Source organism: Accipiter gentilis, chromosome 23 (assembly GCF_929443795.1).
Source record: "Accipiter gentilis chromosome 23, bAccGen1.1, whole genome shotgun sequence".
NCBI lineage: Eukaryota > Metazoa > Chordata > Aves > Accipitriformes > Accipitridae > Astur > Astur gentilis.
This window is the reverse complement of record NC_064902.1, coordinates 11,092,837-11,102,630: the sequence shown is the minus strand read 5'-3', so window position 1 is coordinate 11,102,630 and position 9,794 is coordinate 11,092,837.

Below are 9,794 nucleotides of genomic sequence, written 5' to 3'. Positions count from 1 at the left end.
GGCGGCCGCCAGCGCCGCAGTTGCTAGGGGAGCCGGAGCGGGCGGCGGGCGCGGGGTTGGGGTGCTGCAAGTGCAGGCAGCGCTTGGCTCCTCGGGGCCTCGCCGTCCTCGCTCTGCAGCCCGGCCTGGCTGCGCACCCCTTCCGCGGAAACCGCGGAGCGTGGGGGGGTTGGCCGGCCGGCCTGCCTCGTAGAGGCCGGGTCTGGGAAGCAGGACCGCGGGGCAAAGCAGCCCCTCCGTGGCTCCCAGCCTCCGTGCAGGACCTGCCTCAGCTTTGCGAGGCGAACGCGGGACGTGGCCTCCACCTTTGCGAGGCGAATGCCTCCGCCTGAGCTGGCCCTGCCGTGTGCCCTGCCTTGTCCCCTGCCTTGTCCCCCGCTTGCCCTCAGCCTGGTGCCAGCCCTGTGCGGGGTGGGTTGGGTTTCCTCTTCCTGCCCCTTGACGATGTTCGGAGTTACACCTTGACCTGCAGGCCGCAGGAGCCATCGGTAGGGCTCTGGTTAACTTTGCCTCAGTGCCTGCTTGAAAACGGTGTATCTCTCTGTTCGTGTGTGGCAAGTGCCGTTAGTTTGGATGTGACTGGGGCCTGGCTGCAGCGGGGCTTTTGCCACTCACCCCGCTGAGGAGGCAGAGGAAGAGCATCTGTCGAGTCCTTGAAGCAGAGGAGGCTCATGGGGCCGTACGCTTGAGCTCACTCGTTAGTTCTGCGTTTCTGTTCCTGTACCACCAAAAACCTCGTTCAGGCATACACAGCTGAAAGTCCCAGAGGCTCCCCCTACTCAGCTTTACCCTGAATGACTTCTCGGAGCCTGTGGCCTCGTGTTTTAAATGTCATCGCAGTTGTCGGGCTTTGCATGCAAGCCCGTGAATGCGCCTGTAACAACAGAGCCACCATCGTTGTAAGGAAAAAAGACTGAATAGTGAGATTATTGCAGTTTAAATTACTAAGCAACAGTCTCTCTGACAATGAACTTAGTAACGCTCTGCCATCTATTTAATCACACTAATGAGACAGAACAACTCCACTTAGATACAAATTACTCTGCATTTCATTTAAATAAAGGTTGGAGAGCTAAAAGCCACACAAGCCACCACGATTCTGCTGTACAACGCACCCAGCAAAAGGCATCCTTTGTTTCCAGAAGGGACCCAGCCTTTCTGGCCACGGGCTGCCGAGGCAGGGCTGCGCACACAGAGCATCTCGCTCAAACCTCCCACCTCTGCTCCCCGACTGCTGGCCCCTAGGTAGGCCCAGGGCCTGTCTGGCTTGGGAACGGCTCCTTGGTTTGGAGGGATGAACACTGGTTCACCAAAAAGATTCAGAGGGCAAGAGATCTCATATTTCTCCTTGTTCTAAAGTACAAGCACGTGTACAGTCTTGTGTAAGAAACAATTATACCCCCTGGTTCTCACTGCTTAAATACGCCTCTCTTGTCCATCAGGCTGACAGTCGAAGCCATGCAGGGCTGCCTGTTGAGAGTCTCCTCATCTATCTGGCTGGCACCATCATTATTTTCTTAATTTCAAAATCTGTTTTTGTATGTGTCTCTCACCATTTAAAACTGGTGACTTTCTTTGGATATTTAAAGATTTTGTTTTAAATCCATGCCTCTTTGGGCTGAAGCTGGTCGTGAGAGAGCAGGTCTGTAATTTATTCAAGAGACTGGCAGTTACGGCTGGAGATTATTGACACATGCTACTAGTTTTAATCTTCGTTTGCAAGCCCAGAGCTGGTCCAGGGCTCACGTCTGATTTATGTTCCCCAGCCATGGGGAGAGGGGAGCTGAGGTGCCACCTGATGGGACCCCTCCCCAGTGAGTGGCTGCACGATCCCTCCAGAGGCTGGGAATATTCCCACGTCCTCATTGGGAAGCATTAGGTTTCCTCAAGCCTTGCTCCTCGCTATGCTTCTTTCCGTTCCTCTTAATTAGTGGGGGAGCAATTCCAGGCTATGCCAGGCACTCAGCCATCTCCTTCCTCGCTCGCGATCAGCTTCCCTGATACAGTTCATGCCTGTGATAAGACGTCAACATTGACCTCAGCTTGGCAAGCCTTTCATTCCCCCACTGCCCTTGCCTGCACACGGCTCATGTTCACTTCCTAAACTTCCAGCTCCCCATCCCATCAGCTCTAGGATGAACCTCCAGCTAACCATGCCCCCAGACACACAAGCAAGGCTGATACTTTGGCTGCCTGGCACTCCAGCTGACCCCTCACCACCTCTTGAGAACATTTCACCCTGAGCAATGACGTGAGGCTGTTGAATATAAGACGCTTAGCTCTAGGAGTCACTGCAATAGCAATGCTTGCTCCTCAACACTCCTCCTCGCCGAGACAAAGGAGATGCAGTGTTTGAGCTGGTGAAGATCTGCTTACACAGGCAGGCAGAAAGGTGCCTGTTTCTCCCACTGCCAAAATAATTCACAAAATGATTAGGCAATAACATCATGCTTCCACAAACACCTTCCTCTCACTTGTGTGCACTGTGTGTGCTTGTGTGTATATATAGATAAAAATTTTTAAAGAGCTGGTGAAAAGTGCCAGATTGACAGTTAAAGGAACAAGCACTTCCCGTTATTTACAGAACTGGTACAATATACGAAGTGGCAGAGCATACTTCTCCCTCTTGGGCTATGTCAAATGCACGATCCATAGAAAACACCCTTGAGCACAAAGTTCATGCATATTCATTTTTTTTCTCCCCTGATAAGGATCTAGGAACTGTTCCTTTTACAGGCAACAGGGGACTGTTATGGAGTTCCCTAGTTCAATATTATTCTTGCCATGATGAGCGTTGCAAAATTTTGTTTATATGAAAACTGAGACCCTGAATCAAAAAAATATAAACCCCACAAAATTCAGCCACTTGTCACCAAATCAGCCCAGTTCCAACTCAATACAGTTTTCTAACTGCATAGTCCTCACCCACAGTCTTAATCCTGTGCTTTGTCTGCATGGTGTGGTCCATGCCATTTTTATCGTGCCTGTGGTAGTTCAAATTAATGCACATGGTTCTAGTTATTATTTACTTGCAAAACATTTCATCAGACGATGTGTGTGATTCAGGACTCAAAAAGCCAGGCCACTAAAGAAGGACAGCACTTAATTTAATGAAGTAGCAGGGAAATGTCATGCTTTAAAGATGTCTTGCACGGAAATAGATTCCATGCTCTATCCTCAGTCCTCTCAGGGTCAAAAATAATAATTATGAGAATGGAGCTGGAAGAAGAAGGATAACGATGAGTTTTTTTGCGCGGGGCAGCAGCAAAGCCAGCTGCCTGAGCCCCAGCAGTTCAGCCGCCCACCAGGCAGGCCTGTCCCTTGCCAGGCACTTTCTATTACTCCTGAGCAATTACAAATTGATGGATGAGTCACAGAAGAAAAACACAACTGGACTTTGTTTACTGGGATGGAAGCTCAGCTCTGGGATTTCTCAAGAGCTGCAGAAATGGAGAGCTGACAGCTGCTGCTCTACGAGCCAGGGCGCGAGGGATCGCAGGTGAAGGATCTGTGCTTTCCTGCAAAAGTCTGTGATTAATGGAAAGGTTTTTCTCCACCCCAAGTTCCTTTTAACTGATCTGACCAGACCCAGGAACCACAAGCAAAAACATCTGTAACTTATGGTTTAAGGTTTAATTTGTTGGCTATGCTTCAGGCAAGCAGGGAGCACACGTGATCCACGGTGCGCGGAAAACGGGGACGGCGGCAGTGCCCAGCCAGGCGGGCTGCTCACCTGCCGGGAAAGGGCTGAATGCTACGGGGCTGCAGCCTGCTCCACTGTCCGGGCAAGATTCAGGAAAGCAATCAGAAAAGAGGGCAGCAACAAAGGGCTGCCTCTGAGCCAGCGACACATGCAAACAACACTCTGGCCTGTCCCAGGGAGATCTTCAGACCTCTTCAGAGAGCAAGGACTCTTGTCAGACCCATTCCTGGGTGTCCTGAATGAGCCCCCCAGCCCCAGAAAGCCTCCCTTGCCCATTCAGCCATCCTGAGCCCTGGAGACGGTGTCCGTGGGCTGCTAATGGAGATTCGGCTTGGGCTCTCAATAACAAAACGCCAGTTACTGCTGTGTTCCCTTGCTCCCCTCCCTTCACCAGTCCCGTCTGCTGAGGCTGTAACTCTCCAGCAGGACTCTCTTACCTAGTGAACTGCTGCCACAGCAGAATTCATGTGTTATTGTAGGATAAAACAATCACTTGCCAAAAAACACACAAAAAGAACAATACATAGATAGCAAGTGCCCAAAGGTTAGGAGAGGCCAGAGGGTTTTTTTCCACACAGTCTTTTCTAAGTTTTCCTGCGGGGCAAGGCAGAGCCTGTAAATGCACAGGCAGAGCTTCCTGTGGGACCCCACCTCCCAGCGCACACTGGAAACACTGGTGGCACGCAGCCGTGGCCACTCTGGCACGGTGGCATCACCCACATGTGGTCCTCCAGCTCTTCTGGGAGAGGGTGCTGGGAATCTGTCAGGCTGGTGGGACGCGTGTTTGGGGCAGCTCACGGCCCTGCTGCAGACTCTGCAGCCAGAGTGAAAACCCAAATCCACAGGTTTGGGTCAGCCCCTTGCTCCGTGTCAGTGCTGCCGTGCTCCGTGGGTGACCATCTCAGCAGCAGCTGAAGCTGGAAAGAGCCGGCAGTTTCGGTTTCCTCTTGTGCTCGTAGGCTGCGGCAGCTCCGTTCCCCAGCGCGTGGCCTCCTGCAGCTTCGCCGTCTGATTCTCCTTTTTCTGAGCCTCCCTTAGGCACTCCTTGGTGAATAAATCCCTCCACTCCTTTCCCCAACAGGGCTGGGCAGCAGCATAATGGCCATTCCATCAGGCTGGAATAATTTTCTCTATTTGTGTTATTATTTGTGGAATAAGTATGTTTATCATGGTGGTGCATAGGGCCAGACTCCCACGTTTGGGACTGCGCTTTCCGCTCCAGGCTTTGCCCAGAGACCCTCGGTCTTTGTTGGTGCACCCAGACCTCGCCACGAAGCAGCTCGTGTGGTTGCCCCAAGGCACTGCTCTCTGCCCTCTATACAGTCACAATTTCATGGCTTCACCTTCAGCAAAACAGCCCCAACTCCCCAGCATGCAAAGAGGAGCACGACTCAGCGCTGAAACTCCTCCAGGGAACATTTTGGGAACTTCCCAAGCTGGGTGATACTGGGTTTGGCTGGCATCCTGGAGTCACACACCCTGCCACACCTACCCGCCTGGCACTGCCGAAATGTCACCAGTACTGCTCAGCACAGCACAGCAATGCAGACTATTTAGGACAGGGAAAAGCCAGTTCAGATATAAATATCAATCAAAATAAGTCAGCTTGTCCTTCAGGTGCTTTAAACCTGCCACCCCTAGCCTTCAGTTTCCATTTTCGCTTCTACAGCCACTTTGCACAGCCTGGTTTTCCCCAGAGATATACCACAGATCCTGCTCCTGCTGCATTTCTGTGGGATCAGGGTCAGTCCCAGCAGACCCTTTGGGAGGCATCTGCAGGCAAGACAAGGTCAGAAGCTTTGGCTCAGCAGCTGCAGACACCCCTCATTGAATGCCCCTGGGTGAAGAACGGGTTACAGAAAACTTCTCGTCCCCATTCAACAAATTTAATGCTTGCAAGATTTTGCACCAGTAAGTCAAACAAGAGAAATAAATGCTGGCAAAAATAGCGATTGGGAGGGGACTGTCTGTATTTCACACATCACAGGGCGCCTTTTGTGCAGGAAGGAAAGGGCTCGTGATGCCTCACCGCCATCCATCTCGCCCCAGATGGGCCAGGCACCGTCTGTGATACCTGCTTTCTTGCAGAAATCAAGTGTGGCTCTGGCTTGTGATGGCACAGACTCACTGGCAGCTCCATTCCCTGCCCACCAAGCCTGCAGCAACTGAATAACCCCAGGCTCGTGCTACAGACGCTCTGGTACTAATCCCCCACCACTGGAACCAAGGCCTCCCTCCCTTTCACCCTCCCTGGTCTGTCCCTGGAGGCAGCCCCCCATTGCTCTCTCATTTTATCTCCTGTGGAGAAGCTTGGGTGTGTTTTTCCTCCTGTTCCTTCCCCTTGCCTGCTCCTCCTGTTAGTTTTCCTCTGAGCAGCCACCTACCAGTCTGCCCCTTACTCCAGCCATCAGGGAGGAGATGATGCTGTGGAAGTCAGAACATACCCCCATGTATCTTTTAGCTTTGTAGATGAGCCTTTTCCTTCCACCTGGAAGGGAAAACTCTACCAGGTTCTCCTAAACAAGGAGGTCCAGCCCACCTCAGAATAAACCCTCTTTATTCATGGAAGAGCAAAATCCTTCCCCTTGATGGAGTTGTCCCCACTGAAGAGCTGACAGTGCTCATGGCAGAGCCCGTGGTGCTGCGGGGCAGGCCGGCAGCGGCTGCGAGCTCTGGGGCTACAAGCCCCCTCAGGGCCATGGCCATGCAGGGAAGCTCAGCCTCGTGTGATGGGTGCCATGGAGGAGCTGGCTCAGCTATTGCAGATTTCGTAGTTCTTTCACAGGGGACTTCTTGAGCAGATTTCTCCACTTGATAAGAGAACTGTCCTCTGCCAGAAAATGCTGTAATATGTGTGTCCATGGCTGGAACCTGCACCCTCCTGCTCCTGCTGCAGGCTCTCCATCCTGCCCACCACCTGGCTATAGTTTTCCCCACCAACTCTCCATGGCTAAGGGTACAAACCAGAAGACCCACATGAGAGTTGGGAAGGATGGGGATAAGCGGTGTGCGCTCAGCTGGGATGAACATGCTCCATCATGTCTCCAGGGCCCAGGGAACCAGCAGCAGCAAGTGTTCCTGGCCCATTGCCCCTGGAGCATCAGGGCTCCAGGCAATGCCAAGATGATGGACTGAATCAGCATCGATTGGGAATGTAATTTCTTGTGAATTCAGCCCTCCCATCTATCCCTTCCCTGCAGTTTCTGCTGCTGCTTCAGGGACTCTTCCTCAGGCTATTTTTAGTGCTGGGTTACATCACTGCTAGCTTCTGCTGCTTTGAAACAGGCACTGGCTGTGAACATCCAGGCATCAGCGACCGCAAGCCGCAGGGCTGTAAGGATGGGAATTTTATCACTCAGCCAGCAGATGACCAGGCTGCACTTGCAAGCTGCTGGATGGAGTCTGGTTTGGGGGAGCAAACAAGGAGTATCTCAGCTGTGCTGGTGCCTGACGGGGAGAAGAAGCACCCTGCCATGAGAGCCCCCGCTTCCCCTGGGACCGGGGGATGCTTTCCGGCAGCACTGCTATTGCCTGGCTGTGCAATACCAAGCAAGTTAATTAATCCTCTGTGCTTCATCTCTTTCCAAAGAGAGAGTTTATGCTGACCTACTTCTTACAGAGAAATTTGCAAAGGGCTTCAATGCCTATGACAAGCAAGTGGCACCAAAAGTGCTAATTATGCTAGTTGTTCCCAGTACCCAGGCCACTGCAGAGCTGAAACAGCAGCAAGCAAAAGCAGAACATCACGGCTCTGGACCAAGTAACAGAGAGAGCTTCTCCTGCAGGGAAGTCACGATTTCTAGCCTGGCAACTGGCTCTTGCTTTTGGGCAAGAGTGACTCACGTGTTGGCTGGCCACATGGAAGGGTGGCTCTGGCCATGAGATGGCATGAGCAGCCACGTGGCAAAGAGGAAGGTTTGCCTTGCTCCTCTTTGCAAAGGTGCTGTGCATCAGGCACTGGGGTACCGGCAGCCCCTGGGTGGAGAGCTGCCGGCAGCTAACGTGGGGCGAGCAATGCAGCCCCGGGGGCAGCGAGGAGAGGCAGGGGATCTCTGCAGCCAGCCCTCGGCATGCCTGCAAGGCTGCAAATGCTTCGCCTGCCTCCCCAGGCACGCCGACACTGTCACTGTGCGCTGACACTGTCACTGTACATACCAGCACCTCTGGGGCCCCACAGGGGCTGCCTGAGCTATGGCAAACTTTAACCTCCCTTCTCCCCACCTCTCCATCTCTGAGCCTGCCTGGTAGCCGGGGCTACAGAAACCTGCGCATGAGCTATTAGCAGAAGTGAGGAAATAGGGGGATCCAACCGGGACGACCACCCTTCCCCAGCAGCATCCTGGTCCCCCGAGCCACCCCCTGCCCTCCTTCTGCATCCCAGCGGGCCAAAATCCCTCTTCCAGAAGACTCTGCCCAGAACAAGGGCCGGCGCTCTTAAGGAGGAAATTCTGAGTTAAATTCCTTCCTCCCGAGTCATTTGCAGAAGGGAACACTGTGTGCTCCCAGCACAGAGATGACGTCTTGCTGGCCTCCCGCCGCTCCTCGGCTGCCTGTCACCACGGGGCCAAGGCTCTCCCAGCGAGGCAGCAGGAGGGTTTGGCGATGGAGAAGGACTGGAGGGTGTATTCGTGCCCAGGGAAGGGCTGGCAGGGGGTGCATTGCAGCGGCGTGGGGCGAACGCCTCGCCAGAAAAGCCCTGCGTCCCCTGGAGGGAAGAGGATGCGGAAGGTCACTGGAGAGCTGCAAAGATCCCCTCCATCCCCCAAGGGAAAAGGAGTAGCAGAGTTACGCTGCAGATTATACGTGAGCCCAGCATAAAGCAGTTATTAGTGAGGGCTCAGTAACCAAACCCAGGATTAAGTAGAAGGACCAAAGCCTCATCCGGTGCAAATGGCCACAGCTGTGTGGAGGCCCTGAGCCCCATACTAATTCATCCTCAGTTCCTCAGCAGGAACAATGAAACAGCTACAGCAGCCCAAGGAAGCTGTTCATTTTGTCTTTGCATTGAGCTGCTTAAACAGTAAACACGGCATAAGGCCAGGCCTGCCAGCAGCTGTCACTGACCTCAAAATCAAGGATGTTGTGGGCTGATCCAAAGTAGGGCAGGCTTGCAAGCAGAGCGGGCCCAGCAGCCACGCTAGAGATGGGAGGAACGTGAGCTGTGTTTCGGCTGCTGCCCCCCTCCTAGGCCAAATCTGTCAGCGGGGTCACAGAGCTGGTGAACTGATCTGAAAAAATATTCCTGACGATTTTCTCTCTCTCATCTCCGAGATGAGGCGAACGCTGCCCTGATCTGGGCAATCTGTGCAGGGATTATTAAACCAAACTCTATCTGGGCCAAGGTTAATGAAAGCCTGCAAAATCCTCCTGGCCACAGCGTTTTGGTTCCCTCATCGCAGGCGGCTTGGCGCTGTGCCGGCGGGGAGGCGCGAGGCCGGCGGCGTGCACGCGTGCCGTGAGCCGCAGGGAGCCGGCCGGGGCTCGCGCTGGGTTTCCTGTCCTCACAAAGGCGACGAGAGGCTCGCTTCACCCTTGCTTGTGAAGCCGGCGGAGCACCTCTGCCGACAGCCGGCAGGGATTGTTGTCGTCTGTTGTCATCACCTCGCGGGGACGTGCTTTGTGGTGCTCGGAGAGGGCTGCAGCCCCCTCGGAGCAGCTCCGGCCCTGCTTGCCCCATCTGGGGCTTCTGGGGCAGAGCTCACACCACCCTGCTGTGGCCAGTGCCACCCGGGAGAGCCGCAGCTGATGGGCATCGCGGGCAGAGCCGGACTGCACCCGTGTGATGTGTGGGTACCCATCCAGGAGAGTTTTCTTCACCCTCCTGCAGAGTCCCAGATCCTGCATCTCTACTTGGGCAGCTTCAAGGCAGCCTCACTGCTGTGGGCTGTCCCAGCGAAGATGGGAAACGTGCTTAGGCTCTTTTCCCCCTTTATTTTAGGTGAACAGAGAAGTTCTTCAAAGTGTGGGTTTGTGGTTGTTTCACTTTCCTGCCTTTCTTATCCCTGAGGGCTTTGGAAATGGAGTCCTGGGGGCATCACAGCGTGAGCTCACACATCCCTGCCCTGATGGGCTCCTTATCGCTGGAGCAGCT